The sequence below is a fragment of the Mesoplodon mirus genome (assembly GCF_964341445.2).
Source record: "Mesoplodon mirus genome assembly, chromosome: 4".
In the NCBI taxonomy this organism is placed as follows: Eukaryota; Metazoa; Chordata; class Mammalia; order Artiodactyla; family Ziphiidae; genus Mesoplodon; species Mesoplodon mirus.
In genome coordinates, this window is record NC_138979.1 from 25,195,081 (window position 1) to 25,212,831 (window position 17,751).

Below are 17,751 nucleotides of genomic sequence, written 5' to 3' on the forward strand. Positions count from 1 at the left end.
TACACTAATATGTATAAAATGGATAACTAATAAAAACCTGCTGTATAAAAAAATAAATTAAATAAAATTGAAAAAAAATTTTTAAATGGGCATTTTCTTATCTAACTACAGTGTCATTATCACTTTTAACAACAATAATTCATTGATATCACCTGGTACCTGCTTCATAATTAAAATTCCTGAAATGTCAAAATTATATATATATATTACCTATATAATTAATTATATATAATATATAATTATAATTAGTATAATTATATATAATATATATTACATATATAATTGATACATATATAATTGATATATATATTATATTATATATAAATTATATAATATATAAAAATTTTATATATTATATGTAACTTATATATATAAATGAGGACATAAATGGTACCAGACTAATAATAATGTGTATTAGAGATATTTTCAAATCTGTATGTGTATGTTTATCTCATTATCTTTAATTGTTGCACAGTTTTCCATAGTAGGACCATATTATAATTTTTTAACCAATTCCATATTGATGGCCATTTAAGTTTTTCAGATATTTTTATCATATATACATGCATATATATATGAGTATATAATATATATCATTCTTTAATGTAAGATACTTCCATCATTTCTAAATTTATCCTTATTATAAATAACTTTCTATACAAGTATTTGCCTGCATTTATCTCTTAGGACAAATATCTAGAAGCTGAATCACTAAACTGGAAGAGACAAACTTTTTAAAACAAAAGTCTTACATGGTTAATTATTCAACTACCAATCAGAAAGTATATACTACTGTTGATCACAAACAACACTAAAAAAAAAAAAAAATCACGAGGGAAATTTACAGAGGACATTCTGGGTATCTGTTACCAATTATACCATGAGCTTTGGCTTGAGCTTTCTGAACCATCTCCTTCATTCTCATAAAACAGAGTATAGGAGTCCCAAAAGTGTATCCTTCAAATACCCCAGGATAACAACTTAAGCCAAAGAGAATTATTTCTGTATTAACCACACAGCAGCAACAGCTGCATCCTGTGACCAGTGACACAGAAGATACACACCAGAGGTTTAGGCTCTGGAGTTAGACACAGATTTGAATCTGTCTCTACAACTTGATGCTTACTCTCTCATGATACCTCTGTTTATCAACTTCTGTTCCCTTCTTTCCATATCCTCCCCTTGCCTCTCAGCTCTCAATTTCAAACATCCTGCCTTTGCCACCAGACTAATCTTCCCCTGCACTGGTTCACATCCTTCCCTTCGAAGGGCTTCCAGGGCCTGAGAGAGAGTTCCACGTCGGACTGGAACACAGAAGCTTGTAACTGACCATCACGCCCACCAACAACACTGGGAAAAGGAGAAGAAGAAAAACTGGATAAACAAACAAAAACATATGTTTTTAAAGCTATTGGGAACCACAGTTTCAAAAAAAAGTCTAAAGTCACTAAATTGGAGAGAGAGCCAGGGGGCTCCGCCCTGTGATCAGAGATGGCACTTTGTTTCAGAAGTGCTGGCTGAGTTGGGGAAGGGTTGTGTGGGTGAGTGTGCTGTAGACAGAAGAGAGGTGATGGATGATCCCTGTGAAGATTAACCGGGAGCAGAGATGTAAATGCAGTGGTTCCCTCCCACCCCAGCCCCTGCCCCTGAGCATGCGAGGTATACTCACATCCATTCAGGTTTATGCAATCGGAGAGTTGGAAAAAATAGTTTAGGTTATTCTAGTTCAAGGTTCTGAATTTTGGCTGCATGTTAGAATCACCAGGGAACTTTTAAAAATACGTTCTGGGGGTGCAGGGGGAGGGCAAGGGGACGTCCAGACAAATTAAAACAGAAGCTCTGCGGGCAAGGCCCAGACCTCAGCACTTCCTAATGTTCCCAAGGTGATTCTGGGATGCAGCCAACATTAAGAAGCACTGGTTTAATTCAACATGCTTCTATCATTCCTTAGACTTTAGATTAGATCCTCATGTGTTAAACTATTTTATCTTCTTCCCACTACTGAGGGCTCAGGCTACCTCTCGGCTACCTTTGTGTCTTTACAGCATCCACCAAGGTGCTCTGCATGTAGTAGGTATTCGATAAATGTTCTTGACGTGATCGATTAAATACACTCCCATGAGAGTTAGTCATTAGGAACTCAACGTCAGGAACAAAATGCATTTCTTACAACTTCAAATTGAACACATCAAATATAGGAGAGAGAAGGACATTCCCAAGCCAGAAACATTCACACCTTATACTTTACATCAGCCCAGGAGAGTGGAAATGAATACATTTCCAGGGAAATCACCTCAATAAAAATGAAAGAAAAAGTCTGTTTCCCTGTCTGAAAAGATTTTCTTCTCTTTCTGGAAACTCACTGACTTTAATCCAGTTGGATCTAGCAAAGTAACAAAGACATTGGCTTCATGGCCACCTGGTAACCATGGTTACCTGGTTTGATTTCCCCCTCTAGCCGTGACAATCTGTGTGATCCAGGGCGAATTATTTAACCTCTCAAATTATTTAAACTCTGAGCCAGAGTTTTCTCATATTTCTTGTTAAAAGATAAACTGAAGCATATTAAATTTTTTAAGAGTTTATTTGAACAAAAATTGACTTGAATCAGGGAACATCCAATCTAGCAGATAGAAAGTTGCTCCAAGGAGCTGTACAAAATGAAAGACATTTATAGCCAGAAGGGAGTGGGAACAAGGAAGTTATGCTAGGCAAAAAGTGGGTTGGTTATTGCAAGGTTACTTTCCTGTAGGGGATGCGGGGGTCTATCAGGCAGATGACCTAACTAGTGCAGATAAGGTGTTTCCTGATTGACTGGCTTAAGACTCCATTTCTGGAAGAGCAGAAACTGTAATTAAGTATGGGTTTGGTGACGTGGCACTTGGCATAAGTGATTCCATTTTGGGCCCGTTGACTTGTTCTTAACAATATAAAATGGAAAAAAAACATAGAACTAACTCATAAAGTTGTGGGGAAGATTCAATGCAAAGTTTCAAGTCTAGACATCTAGCCCATAGTGGGCATTCAAATACTACTTCTGTGTATTCTTGGGGACCATAGAATATTATATGTCTTCATATATTAATATATATTATATTATATGTTATATATATATTATATTATTATACGTCTTCATATATTCTGTGGTATTAAATCAAGTTGAGTCCTTGCCTGTAGTCCTGATTCCCAGAACTCATCCAACACCAAACTGGCCACCGAAGAGCTAAGGCGATTCCCCCATCAAGACTAGAAAGGGTTCAGTTAGGACGGGTCTGTAAGATAACACATCACAGCAGTGGAACCGGAAATTGGGCTGGTTGGGGAAAAGAAAGATGGATTTTTCCCTTACTGAAGGGAGAGCTGAACTCTTGAACCAACTGGATGTGTTTTCCTGTGTTTTGCCGACTAGCCAAAAGCGGTGGGCGGATGGATGTCTCTGCCTATTTCCTCCCGGTTGTTTTCACAGACCTACACTTTGAGAGGGCTAATTGTTGAGTCCTCATCTTTCTTCCCCACAAGAAGAGGGCTTTGTTCAGCGATTAAATCAGGCTGAGAGGCAGCGCCTTTCCATTTTAGATCAAGGTTTGGGCCCCCAAGTAAAAGAAATATCTCTTCTTTTTCGTTTAGCTGACAATGTTTTCTCCCTTAGAGAATGAATTGGAGATTTCCACCCACCAGAAAGGCCCCACCGTGACTCATACGGATATCAAAATACCAGGAGGTGAGACCCCAGCTAGCAAAGCAGAGCATGAAGACAATCGTTTAGACATCTTGTTTCTACTTCCAGTGAATGAACACAAGCAAAGATCGCCTTTGGTTCATCTACACAATGGCCTCAGCCCTCTCCCTTCCTTTGTTTTGGGGTGTATTGCATTTCAGACTCACAGGGAGAGAAAACCCTGCCAGTGGCTGGGTTCTGTGTGCTCATCGTCACCATCTCGGGAGGTTTCTTTGCTGCCCAGCTTTGCAAGACTTGATGGACTTTTCTCTGAAGTTCTAGAGCTGCTGAGAACTTCTCGTTGTTGCTGTCTAAAGTCATCACCTTCTCTGAGATTAAAGCATTGTGTTCCATGGCTTTAATCTGAGTATAAACTTCTTCAGTCCTTTCTTTGGAAAATAAATATTGCCTAAGTTTCTTAGTGCAAGTCACATGGCACATTCACCCTTTAAACAGGAGGCTCTAAGCAGCTTGGGTCCAGCGGGGTTGACAGCCAGCACCAAAAAGCAACGCAGGCGAGCACGGGGGCTGAGGAACCCCATGCAGCATCACTGAGAAGGGGGAAGAGGGTCAGCTTGCAGGAGAGGAAGGAAGTTGTCTTCTCAGCTGTTAGTCTAGTGGGTAATGGCTATAGCTGGCAGCTTAGAGCTTTAATGCCACACAGAGCTTCTGACACATCCTGGGGCACTGTTTTCTCTCCCATTCTTTCCAGGGAAGTAACTCTCAGTGAAAAAAGAGCTGGATCAGGAGTCAAGTCGGTTTAGTCCCAGCTGCTATTATGCCTGCAATCGCTTCCCCTCTGTGAGACTTGGTTTCCTCATCTGTAAAGTGTTAGGGTTGAACTAGAGGACCTTGAAGACCCCAGCTCGAGCCATCATGGCTTCAAAGACTAAAAGGCTCATATGATGATGTGTTTATAATTCTCTTTGATAGGAACTAATGTTTTTCTCATTCATCTCCTATAAAATTTTCTCCTAGCATTTAGCAGTCTTGGACCGTAATAGGACCTCTATAAACCCCAAGTGAGTGAATGAAGGAACGAACCTGATTTAACCCACTCTTCTCACTCCAGAGAAGCTCCATCTGAGTGAGGAGGCCCCAGTAGTAACACAATACTTCTTTGTCCTTAACTGTCCTTTTCCAGCTTCTCACTCACCTAATCCTTTGTGAGCTGTGGATTTTAAAGACCAGGAATTACTTGTCCAAGGCCAAGTAATTCTACTGGCAAAGTATACCAAATGTCCGAAAAAGAAAAACACTTAAGTGATTTTTTATAAGATGAATATAAGTCTGAGTCAAAATCAGGAAAGAACAGTATAAGAAACAACAATTATAAGCCAGTTTCACATTTAATATAGTGTGAGGCTAGAACCAAAAGGCTTGATTTCAGTAAAGACTGCTAAGAATGATGACTGAAATCGAATTCCTGGTGACCTTCATTTCAGTTTCCTCCTGAATCAGTAAACAAATAAAACACAAAATATACGAGATAAAGACACAAGTAAGAAAGTGGATACAGCTTCCCACCTCTTGCCTAGTTTCTCAGAGACGTGCTTCCTAAGTTTTGTTTTCTGTGAAGAGAAGGTAGGATGAGAAATCCACCACATCAAAGAGCCCAAGTCACCAGTTTTCTTCCATGTGTGCTCTAGAAAAAGGAGAAGGGTCATATCATCATTCAAGGGTCTATCTATTACTATATAAAGCAATTCCTTTTTCCACTACAAGGACCACAATTTTGTGTCTTTGAAGCATTGTGTTTTTATTGCATTACTGGGTCCAGAGTAGACTTGACCATAGCCTATTACAAATATACACAAAACTCCTAACAATGTCTATCTGCAAATTGAAATCTGCAATGTATTTTAAAAATAAATAATGACCAACTTGGGTATGTCTTAGAAGGATATAGTAAAAGCTCTCATAACATGATACAACACATCAATAGATAAAAGGGCAAAAAGCACAATTTTTGTACATGCAAAAAAACCCCACATTCTGTTAAATCAACTCCAATTTATGATTTAACATAAAAAACTGATCAAATCAGGAAAAAAAAAAGAATTACTCGTTCAGATGTACTCTTCTTGCCACAGAACTAATTTATTCTTGTGTAAGAAAGCCCAGAGTGTTGACTGGGCTAAGGTGCCTCTGACCCAGAGCATCCGCTGAGCACAGCTCTTTGGGGGGGACTGTACCCACACTCTCAGGCCTGGCCTGAACTGGAATATGGTTAGTGTCTTTCTAAAACACAGTGAGCAACCAGATTGCTCCAGAGAGAACAGCATCTCTCCAGAAAGTCCCTTTGTCTTAACCAAGCTCATCTTCCTGTGGCTGGCGGTGGTCTGGCTCCCTTGGAGAAATAAGGGTTTGATCTTCACTACATGCACTTGACTCACGCTCCCTGGGTATATGCTTTTTTATCCTGGTAAATGGAGTGGTGTCATGCTCTTCATTTGGTACCTGGGGCCCAGAAAGTCCCCAACAGCTGAGCTGAGGCCACGCTGTCCCCTCAATGGGCTGAGGAAACTAACAGCTAACACATTTAACTCCAACCCCTGGAGTTACAAAATGACAAATCATAATTTGTCTCACACCTTTTCCACTCCACTGTGGGTGGCGGGGGTGGGGGAGAAGCAAAGTGAATTAGAGAAAGTGAACAGGCCCCAGTAAGAAAAAGTCCCAGGCCCCGGGGGAGCAGCCCAGGAAAAGGTCTGCCTCAGTTGACAGCTCAGATGTGCAGAATAGATCAGAGGGGTGGCACTTAGAGGCCAGCCTGAGCACATGGCCGTGTCCTTGCTCCCTCCTGGGGGGGTCGGGGAGGGCTCGTCTGATGCTGTGCGTTTACTTCCCCTTCCTTATTCTTCGCTCCATCCCTGTCATTCCTCACCAACTTCATCCACTGAGACATTCTGGGACTTTAATAACAAAGTAAAGAGCCTTGGGTGGGGAGTTACATCTAGGAGTTTTGTGTATATTTGTAATAGGCTATGGTCAAGTCTACTCTGGACTCACATCTTGGAGGTGAACAAAAATGCTAAATGTGTTGCCCTGGGACCAGCCACTGCTCCATTTCCAATCATGACAATGTGGTTTGTAAAGGAATCTTTTTCTTTAATGAGACACTGAAGCTCCTGCCTTCTTCTCTAGGCTGACACCTCAGCCGTACTGGAACTCTTAGGACCTGGGCATCCCCAGTGAATTTATCAGATTGCTAGCTCAGAAAGGGTGATGCTCAGTCTTAAAATGTTTACTGTCTCTAGTACTTCAAACAATGACTTGCACATAACACACCTTCAACAGATACTTGTTGGGAGGGATAAGCCCCTTCCAAGTCATATGTGAAAGCCTCACGTTCTAGTGAATGAGCCCCTCTAGACTGCACAGTAACTGAATCTGCTGTAAAAAAAAAAGTGGAGGGGCTTCCCTGGTGGCGCAGTGGTTGGGGTTCCACCTGCCGATGCAGGGGACACAGGTTCGTGCCCCAGTCCGGGAAGATCCCACATGCCGCGGAGCGGCTGGGCCTGTGAGCCATGGCCACTGAGCCTGCGCGTCCGGAGCCTGTGTTCCACAACAGGAGAGGCCACAACGGTGAGAGGCCCGCGTAATGCAAAAAAAAAAAAAAAAGGGGGGGGGGGTGGTGGATAAATTGGGAGCTTGGGGTGAACAGATACACACTACTGTTTATAAAATAGATAAACAACAAGGACCTACCATATAGCACAGGGAACTAACTATATTCAATACCTTGTAATAACCTATAATGGAAAAGAATCTCAAAAAGAATAGATTTATGTGTACATCTGTAACTGAATTACTTTGCTGTACACCTGAAACTAACACACCATTGTAAATCAACTATACTTCAATTTTAAAAAAAGAAAGAAAAAAGCAAAACAAAAACTGTTTTTAGGGCATTACATTGAGAATGTTTTCATCCTGCATGCTCAACCCAAACACCTGAGAGAAATCTTCCACTGCAGTTACTGCACCCGAGGAAACCCTGAGCCAGAATGATGCTGACCTTCCAGTTAGCATGGAAACAGGTAACCACCTCCATCCCAGTTAGGAATATGAAGTGCTAAACATTCTGGGTAGTGGAAGGCAATAGTTCATGGAAATCAAAGAACTACAGATCAGGTAAGAAACTTAAAAACTCATCTGCAAAGGAATATCTGTGAGTCCATAGTGATATAAATAAATGAATGAATAAGTAAATGAATGGGGAGGAGTGACTAATTTTCCTTACAGAAGAATCACACACAATCATTGTAAAAGAAAGGAAGGAAATAGAAAATTGCCGTTAGACACCACCGTAATAACATCTGCAAAGAAAATACACCAATGAATGCTAAAGTCCAAGGGTGAAAATTTAAGAAGACACAAGATATTTGTATATACTCAAAGTGTCTCCCCCCAAATCTTGATCAATTACTGTGGTGGTTTTAACACAGGTCCACAAATTCTTTACTCCTCCTCCCTTCAGAGGTGGAGATAATTTCCTCGAGAACTGAAAACTGAAAGGGAAAAACACTAACCTGACAGTGAAAAGTGGCAGACACCACTAATAAGAACCTGCTGTATAGGGGCTTCCCTGGTGGCGCAGTGGTTGAGAGTCCGCCTGCCGATGCAGGGGACATGGGTTCGTGCCCCGGTTTGGGAAGATCCCACATGCTGCAGAGCGGCTAGGCCCGTGAGCCACGGCTACTGAGCCTGCGCGTCCGGAGCCTGTGCTCCGCAACAGGAGAGGCCACAACAGTGAGAGGCCCGCGTACTGCAAAAAAAAAAAAAAAAAAAAAAAAAAGAACCTGCTGTATAAAAAAATAAATTAAATTAAAAAAATTTTTTAAAAAGTGGCAGACACCACCTTCACCAAATGACTGGTTAACATCACCAGCAATAAGTCGTGTTGTTATCCTGTCCCCCAGTATGATATGATGAGAAAATCACCTCCCTCAAAATGCATTAGCTTAGTCCTATCATGAGACAACCTAAGACAAATCCAAGTTGAGGAGCCTTCTGCAAGATACCTGACTAGCACTCCTCAAAAGTATCAAAGTCATTATTTTAAAAAAGGAAAGTCTGAGAAATTGTCACAAATTGAAGGAGGTTAAATGCCATGTGGGATCCTGAATGGGATTCTGGAACCGAAAGTGGATATTAGTGGAAAAACTGGGGAAATTCAAATAAAGTCTGCAGTTTTGGTAATGGTATTATACTAATGTTAATTCTTAGTTTTGATGAACGTATCATGCTTTTGTAAGATGTTAACATTAGGGGAAGCTGGGTAAGGGGTAGATGGGAACTCTCTGTGCAATCTTTGCAACTCTTCTGTAAATCTAAAAATATTCAAAAATGAAAAGGTTTTCTGAATCTATCTAGTCTATGCTCTTCATTTTATATATAAGAAATCTCGGGATGCTAACATGCAAATGTCCAGTATCCTAGCACCAGGCATGTGGTAAGTGCTTGATAAATGGTCCTTTAATTACATGGACTTTATTCTAATGGCCCTAGAACCCAGGCATCCTGGCCATGTAGTCCTGGGCAAGTCCCTACAAATATTGACTCTATAAAGTAATGAAAGTAATGTGCTTTTTTTTGTGTGTGTTTTTTTTTAAAGAAGATGTTGGGGGTAGGAGTTTATTAATTAATTTATTTATTTTTGCTGTGTTGCGTCTTCATTTCTGTGCAAGGGCTTTCTCTAGCTGTGGCAAGCGGGGGCCACTCTTCATCGCGGTGCGCGGGCCTCTCACTATCGCGGCCTCTCTTATTGCGGAGCACAGGCTCCAGACGCGCAGGCTCAGTAGTTGTGGCTCACGGGCCTAGTTGCTCCCTAGCATGTGGGATCCTCCCAGACCAGGGCTCGAACCCGTGTCCCCTGCATTAGCAGGCAGATTCTCAACCACTGTGCCACCAGGGAAGCCCAGTAGTGTTTTTTTAAAGTTTTGTTTTTAAAAGATAAAACAGAAATAAAATAAAAACAAGAAGTAGCTCCTTTCCTTTCATTAACCATGAAATTCAGATTTTCCCTAGATATATTTAGTGAAAGAGAAAAGTTAACATGGCTAAAATCTAACTTGTCTGGCAGCTGGCACATAGTTTTAATTTTAATTTTAATTAATAGGTGGTAGACATCACTACACATTTAAAAATAAAATAAAAGGAGGACCGGTGACCATCAGAATAAATATTTCATGATACTATTTGATAGAATAGGTTTTAACCATCTCATTAAATGCCCCAGACATTTAAAGAATTCATGAAATTCTTTAAGAAGAAATTCTTTCACACAATTTACATGTTTCCATGCTTCTGTTTTCACTCTGCTTTGTCAGAAGCACTGAAGAGAGTTTTATCTTTTCTATTCCTTGTTAGACTGCTGATTTAAAGAGAGGGGGGGAAAAAGCCAAACTCTACAGACACTTTCAAAGTTCAGTTTTATAATAAAAATTGTTTGGATAATTAGACCTTGACACTCCTGAAGATAAAATAAACATGTAATCTTCTATTTTATTTTGCTCAGTAAAATTATTCAGAAGATCAAATGTAGTAAAGACAATGTAAAATTTAACGTTTTGAAATTGATGTTGGACCTTGTTTAACTTAACATTTTGGAGAGTAACTGCCTCTGACATCAACTCAAGGAACACTTTTTTGCCGCTAATGTAATCAGTTTTGTAATGACATCAGCAAAGATATGTTTATTATTTTTTTAACAAAACACACAGAAACATGTAAAAGTTTTAAACTTTTTCTTTGGAAATAATTTCAAAATACAGAAAAGTTGCAAGAATAAGAATGGAACCAAAAAAAAAAAAACTATACACCTTTTACCTAGGTCTACCTATTGTTAATATTTTATCCCATTTGCTTTATCATCCTTCTTCTCTTTCTCTCTCCCTCTCTCTCTCTCCCTCTCCCCCCCACAAGGTGAATTTTCACTCAGCCATTTTTTGCGTAAGTTGTACGTATGGAGACATCACAGCCCTGAAACCAGCAGTGTAAGAGATGACATAGAAGTTTTATCTGTGGGGATTTTTTGCAATGTTTTCTACAAATTGTATTAGCCCTAGAAAACATTCCAGTTACATTTTAAAGAATATTTATGACAACCTACATGGCTGCTCTGTTTAAAGGTATTTTTCTCTCCAGCTAGAGAATAATATTGAGAATAACTGAAAATAATCACTTATGTTTAAATTATTTTTTAATTATTATTATTTTTTTTGTGGTATGCAGCCCTCTCACTGTTGTGGCCTCTCCCGTTGCGGAGCACAGGCTCCGGACGTGCAGGCTCAGCGGCCATGGCTCACGGGCCCAGCCGCTCCGCGGCATGTAGGACCTTCCTGGACCGGGGCACGAACCTGTGTCCCCTGCATCGGCAGGCGGACTCTCAACCACTGTGCCACCAGGGAAGCCTTAATTTTTTTTTAAATTTTAAGCATTCACTATTTCTTACTGATATTCTTTGCTTTTTCTCCAGCAACTCTCTTTCAGAAGGGTTGTATCCTTGGACACTACTGGAGAAATGGAAGAGACCAAAACATTGAAATAAAATTATTGTTTCTTCATTTCCTTTTATCATATACCATTCAGAATAATGTAACAAAATGATTCTCCCTTTAAAGAAATATCTATAAGGCAGGGAAAGGCAGGAAGTTCCAGGGTTCAGGGTACCTTGATTAATATCTGAGGGAGTCATTTTTTGTTTCATGCCCTAGAATTTTTTTATACACCAGGGCAATGCAGCTAGGGGAGATTTGAAATAGGCAAGAAGCACATTCTCAGACACATTATTTTGCAAAAGAATACAATTTAAGGAATTTAAGGTCTGGGATTGCTCGAAACTATTGCTGTTCCCCTTATACCTTAGAAGGTCTTCCTTTAAACACCCAGGGGAAACCTCAACCAGTTTAAAGGCCACTGTCCTGAACAAGTCATGGTCATCTGGGCAAAGAAGAGGTTAAACTGGAGAAAGGAGGTAAACTGAACCCAGCATCTTGGCGATGAGATTAAGGAGATGGCCCACCCCCATCCCCATTCGACATGATCAAGAGTCGAGATTCAAAGGATGGCCAATAGGCACATGAAAAGATTCACAACATCACTAATTATCAGAGAAATGCAAATCAAAACTACAATGTGGTATCACTTCACACTGGTCAGAATGACCATCATTAAAAAGTCTACAAATGACAAATGCTAGAGAGGGTGTGGAGAAAAGGGAACCCTCCTACACTGTTGGTGCAAATGTAAATTGGTGCAGCCACTATGGAGAACAGTATGCAGGTTCCTTTAAAAACTTAAAATAGGGCTATCCTGGTGGCACAGTGGTTGAGAGTCCGCCTGCCGATGCAGGGGACACAGGTTCGTGCCCCGGTCCGGGAAGATCCTACATGCTGCGGAGCGGCTGGGTCCGTGAGCCATGGCCACTGGGCCTGCGCGTCCGGAGCCTGTGCTCCGCAACGGGAGAGGCCACAACAGTGAGAGGGCCATGTACTGCAAAAAACAAACAAACAAACAAAAAACCTTAAAATAGAGTTACCATATGATCCAGCAATCCCACTCCTGGGCATATATCTGGAGAAAACTTTAATTCAAAAAGATACATGCACCCAATGTTCATAGCAGCACTATTTACAATAGCCAAGACATGGAAGCAACCTAAGTGTCCATCAACAGATGAGCAGATAAAGAAGATGTGGTACACACACACACACACACACATATATATGTATGGAATACTACTCAGCCATAAAAAAGAATGAAAAAATGCCATTTGCAGCAACATGGATGGACCTAGAGATTATCATACTAAGTGAAGTAAGTCAAACAGAGAAAGACAAATATCATATGATATCACTTATATATAGAATCTAAAATATGATACAAACGAACTTATTTACAAAATAGAAATAGACTCGCAGACATAGAAAACAAATTTATGGTTACCAAAGGGGAAAGGGGGTTTGGGAGGAGGGATAAATTAGGAGTTTGGGATTAGCAGATACAGACAACTGTACATAAAGTAGATAAACAAGCTCCTACTGTATAGCAAAGGAACATTGCTCCTACTGTATAGGAAACGAATATACAGGGAACTATATTCAATATCTTGTAAAAAACCACAATGGAAAAGAATATATATATATATATATATATATATATATATATATATATGAATCATTTTGCTGTACACCAGAAACTAACAAAACATTGTAAATCAACTATACTTCAATAAAAATTTTTTTTAAAAAATAGTTGAGATTCAGAGGGAAATGCAGAGTTGGGTGAGTGTCATTTTGTCCATTGGTCACCACTGCAGCATCTGATAAATATCGTATGATCAGAATGGCAGCCAAGAATGTGATTTGTGATTAATCAAGTGAAAAACAATTTGGTTAATAAAAGACAGAAAGGTCTGAAGTAACCTGAAACAGAAGGATGAGAGTTCCCAAATGGTAGCCCTTCTTTCACTCATTCACCATCAGCCTATTTGTTCTGAGATTGGTTATTGAGTATTTATCATGTGTGTGTGTGTGTGTGTGTGTATATATATATATATATATATATGTATACCCACTGGTTCTGGTCCTCTAGAGAACCTTGATCAATTGATACAATCCTTAATATTATATACTCTCAGAGAAGCCCATACTTAAACTTCGTGTTTTCATACAGCTATATAATGGTATAATGAAAGAGAGATAGAGAGATATAGATAGATAGATAGATAGATAGATAGATAGATAGATAGATGATAAGGGACTGGCTCACACAATTAAGGAGGCTGACAAGTCCCAAGACCTGCAGGTTGAGTCAGCAAGCTGGAGGCCCAAGAGAACCAGCAATGTAGTTCCCATCCAAAAGCCGGCAGGCTGGAGACCCAGGAAGAACCAACATTTCAGGCCAAGTCCAAAGGCAGGGGGGAAGACCCATATCCCATCTCAAACGCTGTCAGGCAGGAAAATTCCCCTTGCTCAGGGGAGGTCAGTCTTTTGTTCTATTCAGGCCTTCAACAGATTGGATGAGGCCCGCCCACATGAGGGAGAGCAATCTGCTTTACTCAGTCTACTGATTTAAATGTGAATCTCATCTAAAAACTCCCTCACAGAAACACCCAGAATAATATTTGATCTGGGCACCCTGTGGCCCAATCAAGTTAACATATAAAATTAACCATCACAAGGATGAAGGAAGACAGTCCAGAAGACTGACACCTAAAATTGAGTCTTAAGGGATTCGTGAGACTTGACTAAATTGGGGGGTAAAGATTTGTGATCTAGGCAGAGAGAGAAGAATGTGGAGAGGGTCAAGAATAGAAAACACGGCTCACTCTGAAAATCACAGAGGATCAGACAGTGGGAGCTGGGGTAGCCAGGCCTAGAGGTCATTAGGGGAGGTGTTGGAAGGTAAGCAGAAGGGTCCCTGGCTTGGGGGCTTTGCCTGCCACACTAACGTCCTGTCCTTTTTTGTGGGAAATGAATGGGTGGTCACTGAAAGGATTTATGCATAGCAATTATCAGGTTTCTCTTAAAAACCTTTAAATTATAAAACAATACTTACAGACATTTTCTCAAAAATGAATGAAGTGAGCTTATCACTTTAAGGAAAACAACTGACAGTATTTGTTGGCCATTTTAAGTTTTCAAGTAAAAAAAAGTTTCAGATTTGGCACTGCAACTAACATTTAAGAAACTATAATTTGTCCAGTTTGGGTGTAGGATCAAAGGAGAATACTCACAATTATCTGAAAAGGCTATTAACATACTCCTCCCATTTTCAACTACATTTCTGTATGAGGCTAGATTTTCTTCACATACTTCAACTCAAGCAACATACCACAATAGATTGAACACAGAATCAGATATGAGAATCTGCCATTAAAGAGATTTCTAAAAAATATAAATGCCATTCTTCTCCCTAAAAATTTTCTATTTTGAAAATTATAGTTATTTTGCATTAAATATAGGTTAGTTATAACGTGATGTGTTTATTATTTTTAAATAAATTATTAAAACATAGTTTAAATTTTTTTTGTTTTCATTTCAAATACACTAAATATGAATAGATATAACTCACATGAAAAAGGGCTCTTTGGAGTCTTTAATAATTTTTAAGACTGTAAAGGAGCCTTCAGATCAAAAATTTGGAGAACTGTTGCACTAACATATTGCGCTAACTGTTCTAAATTCAAAACATTCCAATAGTAGCTGAGTTACACGCTTAACAGAAAGATAGGGTAGGAAAGATATCCCTGGGGGTGTGTAGTGCCTGAGTTAATCATTAAAGGAGGCTTCCCTTTCTTGGGTGCCCTGGAGGTGTTTCCACCCTGGGTGCAATGCACTGTAGTGAGTGCTTTTGGGGTGGGGAGGGCTTTGCCTCTCTCTGTTTGCAAAGTAGAGAAAGACTATTTGTGAATCTAAGCAAACTTCCCAGGCTATCTGGAAAGGGCAAATGTGGAAGTTGAGGATCTGGAAACCTATTTGCCTAAAATGTAACCTTAACCTATGCAGGTGGACTCCTGGGAAAACCTTCATGTACCCCAGGAATGGGGTACTCCAAAAGATGGTCTTGAGGCCCAGTTTAAAACAGGTGGGAAGGGGAAAACACAGAATCTTAGAGACTGGGCATCCTGAATCACGACCCCCTAAAGAAATCCTATTTTCTTAACGTATTTTTGGACACAGACAGTCCTCTCCATAGCCCCAGGGACACAAAAGCCTGTTTGCTAATTAACATGTGATTCATCTGGCAGCACCTGGCTCAGCCCTGACACCTGGAGCTGACCACCAGTTAGGGCTGGGCGGAATCAGGCAGTCTCTGTAAGTCCTCCCAGCCTCAGATCCTCACCTGTAAAGTGGGGTTCACAGCATCGACTTTGCATTTAAAGGACCCGGCACCCGTGACTAGATTAATAACAGCCATTCCAGTGCTTACTCTATGCCAGAACTGTCCAGGGCTCTTCATGTGTAAGATTTAGTCCTCACAGAAAGCCTGAAAATTCATTACAGTCCTGCTGCACTGCTAAGGAGACTTTTGGTCTACATTTAACACATCCGAAATTGAATTTTGTCTTGCATTGGCTGTGCATGTGGTTAGTTCTCTTTTGTAGGAAAAGTTAATAAATTGATGGTGTATTCTACTGAAAATATGGTATGAGCTCCCCCATTTTACGGATGGGGAACAAGTTAAAAATATAAAGTAATTTGTCCAGGCCCACACGTCAAGAATGTGGGAGGACAGAAGTGAACCCAGGACTATCTTTCTCCAAAGCCTGAGGTCATTTTATTGATTCACTACACTGGGCTGGTAGTCTCCCCTCTCCCCTTGATTCTGCCACATGGCACAGATTTCTGAAAATAAACTGAGCCCACCCAGGCCTCGAGTGCCCCCTCTACCCCTCTGTTCACCAAATGTAGGTGCCAGAATATCCAGGTGAGACATCTTTTGCGCAGTTAACCCGACGTCAGAGGCAGAGTTGCTCTGATGCCTGCAGCTGAAGTCTAGGCCTCAAGGAACTGAAAATGGACGGCTCGCACCCTCAGTGCAGAGTACTTACTGACAATGCAACGTTATGAAATATCTTATATATGGGGGACACGTCCGCACACTGCCCACCCTCATCCCCACTACCATCAGGTTCTAACAGTCCACCAAGCCAGCCTGTCCCTGGGCTTCATTTCACCCTAGACGTTGAATCTTGTGTGGCTAATGCGTGAAAAAAATGAGGCTTCTTCCATGGACGTCCACACCATTAAATACATGCAAAGACATCTCTCAGGGTGTGTGCGGAGGGCCTCCTTTAGTCCTAAGTGGCTGAAATACTCTGTTTTGTGCTTCTGCTGTCTTTTTCTTTTTCACTTTTTTTTGTGTGATATAGTTGATGTACAATATTATATAAGTTACAGGTGTATATCATAGTGATTCACAATTTTTAAAGGTTATACTCCATTTATAGTTATAATAAAATATCGTCTATATTCCCTGTGTCGTATAATACATCCTTGTAGCTTATTTATTTTATACATGAGAGTTTGTACCTCTTACTCCCCCCATGCTTCTGCTGTCTTCATGGGAGTTCCCTCTGAGCGTGATGTTACTTGTATGTCAGAACCTGTGGGTTGAAACCAGTGCCTAAGCCATCAATGCACTGGCTGAAGACTTGACCCAAACTACTCACACTGTGTCAAAAAACTGTGAGCTCCAACTGAAGCTGTTAAAACAGTCATTAGAACTTAACTCCAGGGACTTCTCTGGTGGCACAGTGGTTAAAAATCCACCTGCCAATGCAGAGGACACGGGTTCAAGGCCTGGTCCAGGAAGATCCCACATGTCACAGAGCAACTATGCCCAGACAGCACAACTACTGAGCCAGTGCTCTGGAGCCCGCGAATCACAACTACTGAGGCTGCATGCTGCAACTACTGAAGCCCGCACGCCTAGAGCCTGCGCTCTGCAACAAGAGAAGCCACCACACTGAGAAGCCCGCGCACCGCAACGAAGAGTAGCCCCTGCTCGCCACAACTAGAGAAAGCCTGCACGCAGCAACGAAGATCCAGTGCAGCCAAACATAAATAAATAAATTCATTTTTTAAAAAAAGAACTTTTAACTCCAGCAAACGTCAGTTGCCACATCTTTAAATGGTAAGGATTAAATAAAAGCCTTTGTCCAAGGATCTAGAAGAGTCTCCATGTTTTTCTTACTGCTCTGGATGTGTTTCCAATTTACATTTTAGAAAAATTGGGGGATTTGTCAAATTTGTTGCAAATATCTGTTAGCCTGTTGTTTTCCTTTTACTCATGTTCAAGGTTTTCTATGACATTGAACTTAAAATGTTCACAGGGTGTGGAATCTCAGTATTTCCTTTGTAGTTAATCTTATTGCTTCTAAGCCTGGTCTTTGTCCAACCAAAAATTAGACATTCACCAACATTTTCTTCTCCTTTGTTAATAGCTTGATTTTTTTAAAAACACTTAGATGGGTGGTGCAACACATAATCTGATTAGCTTTTTCATCCCAAATAGTTGGC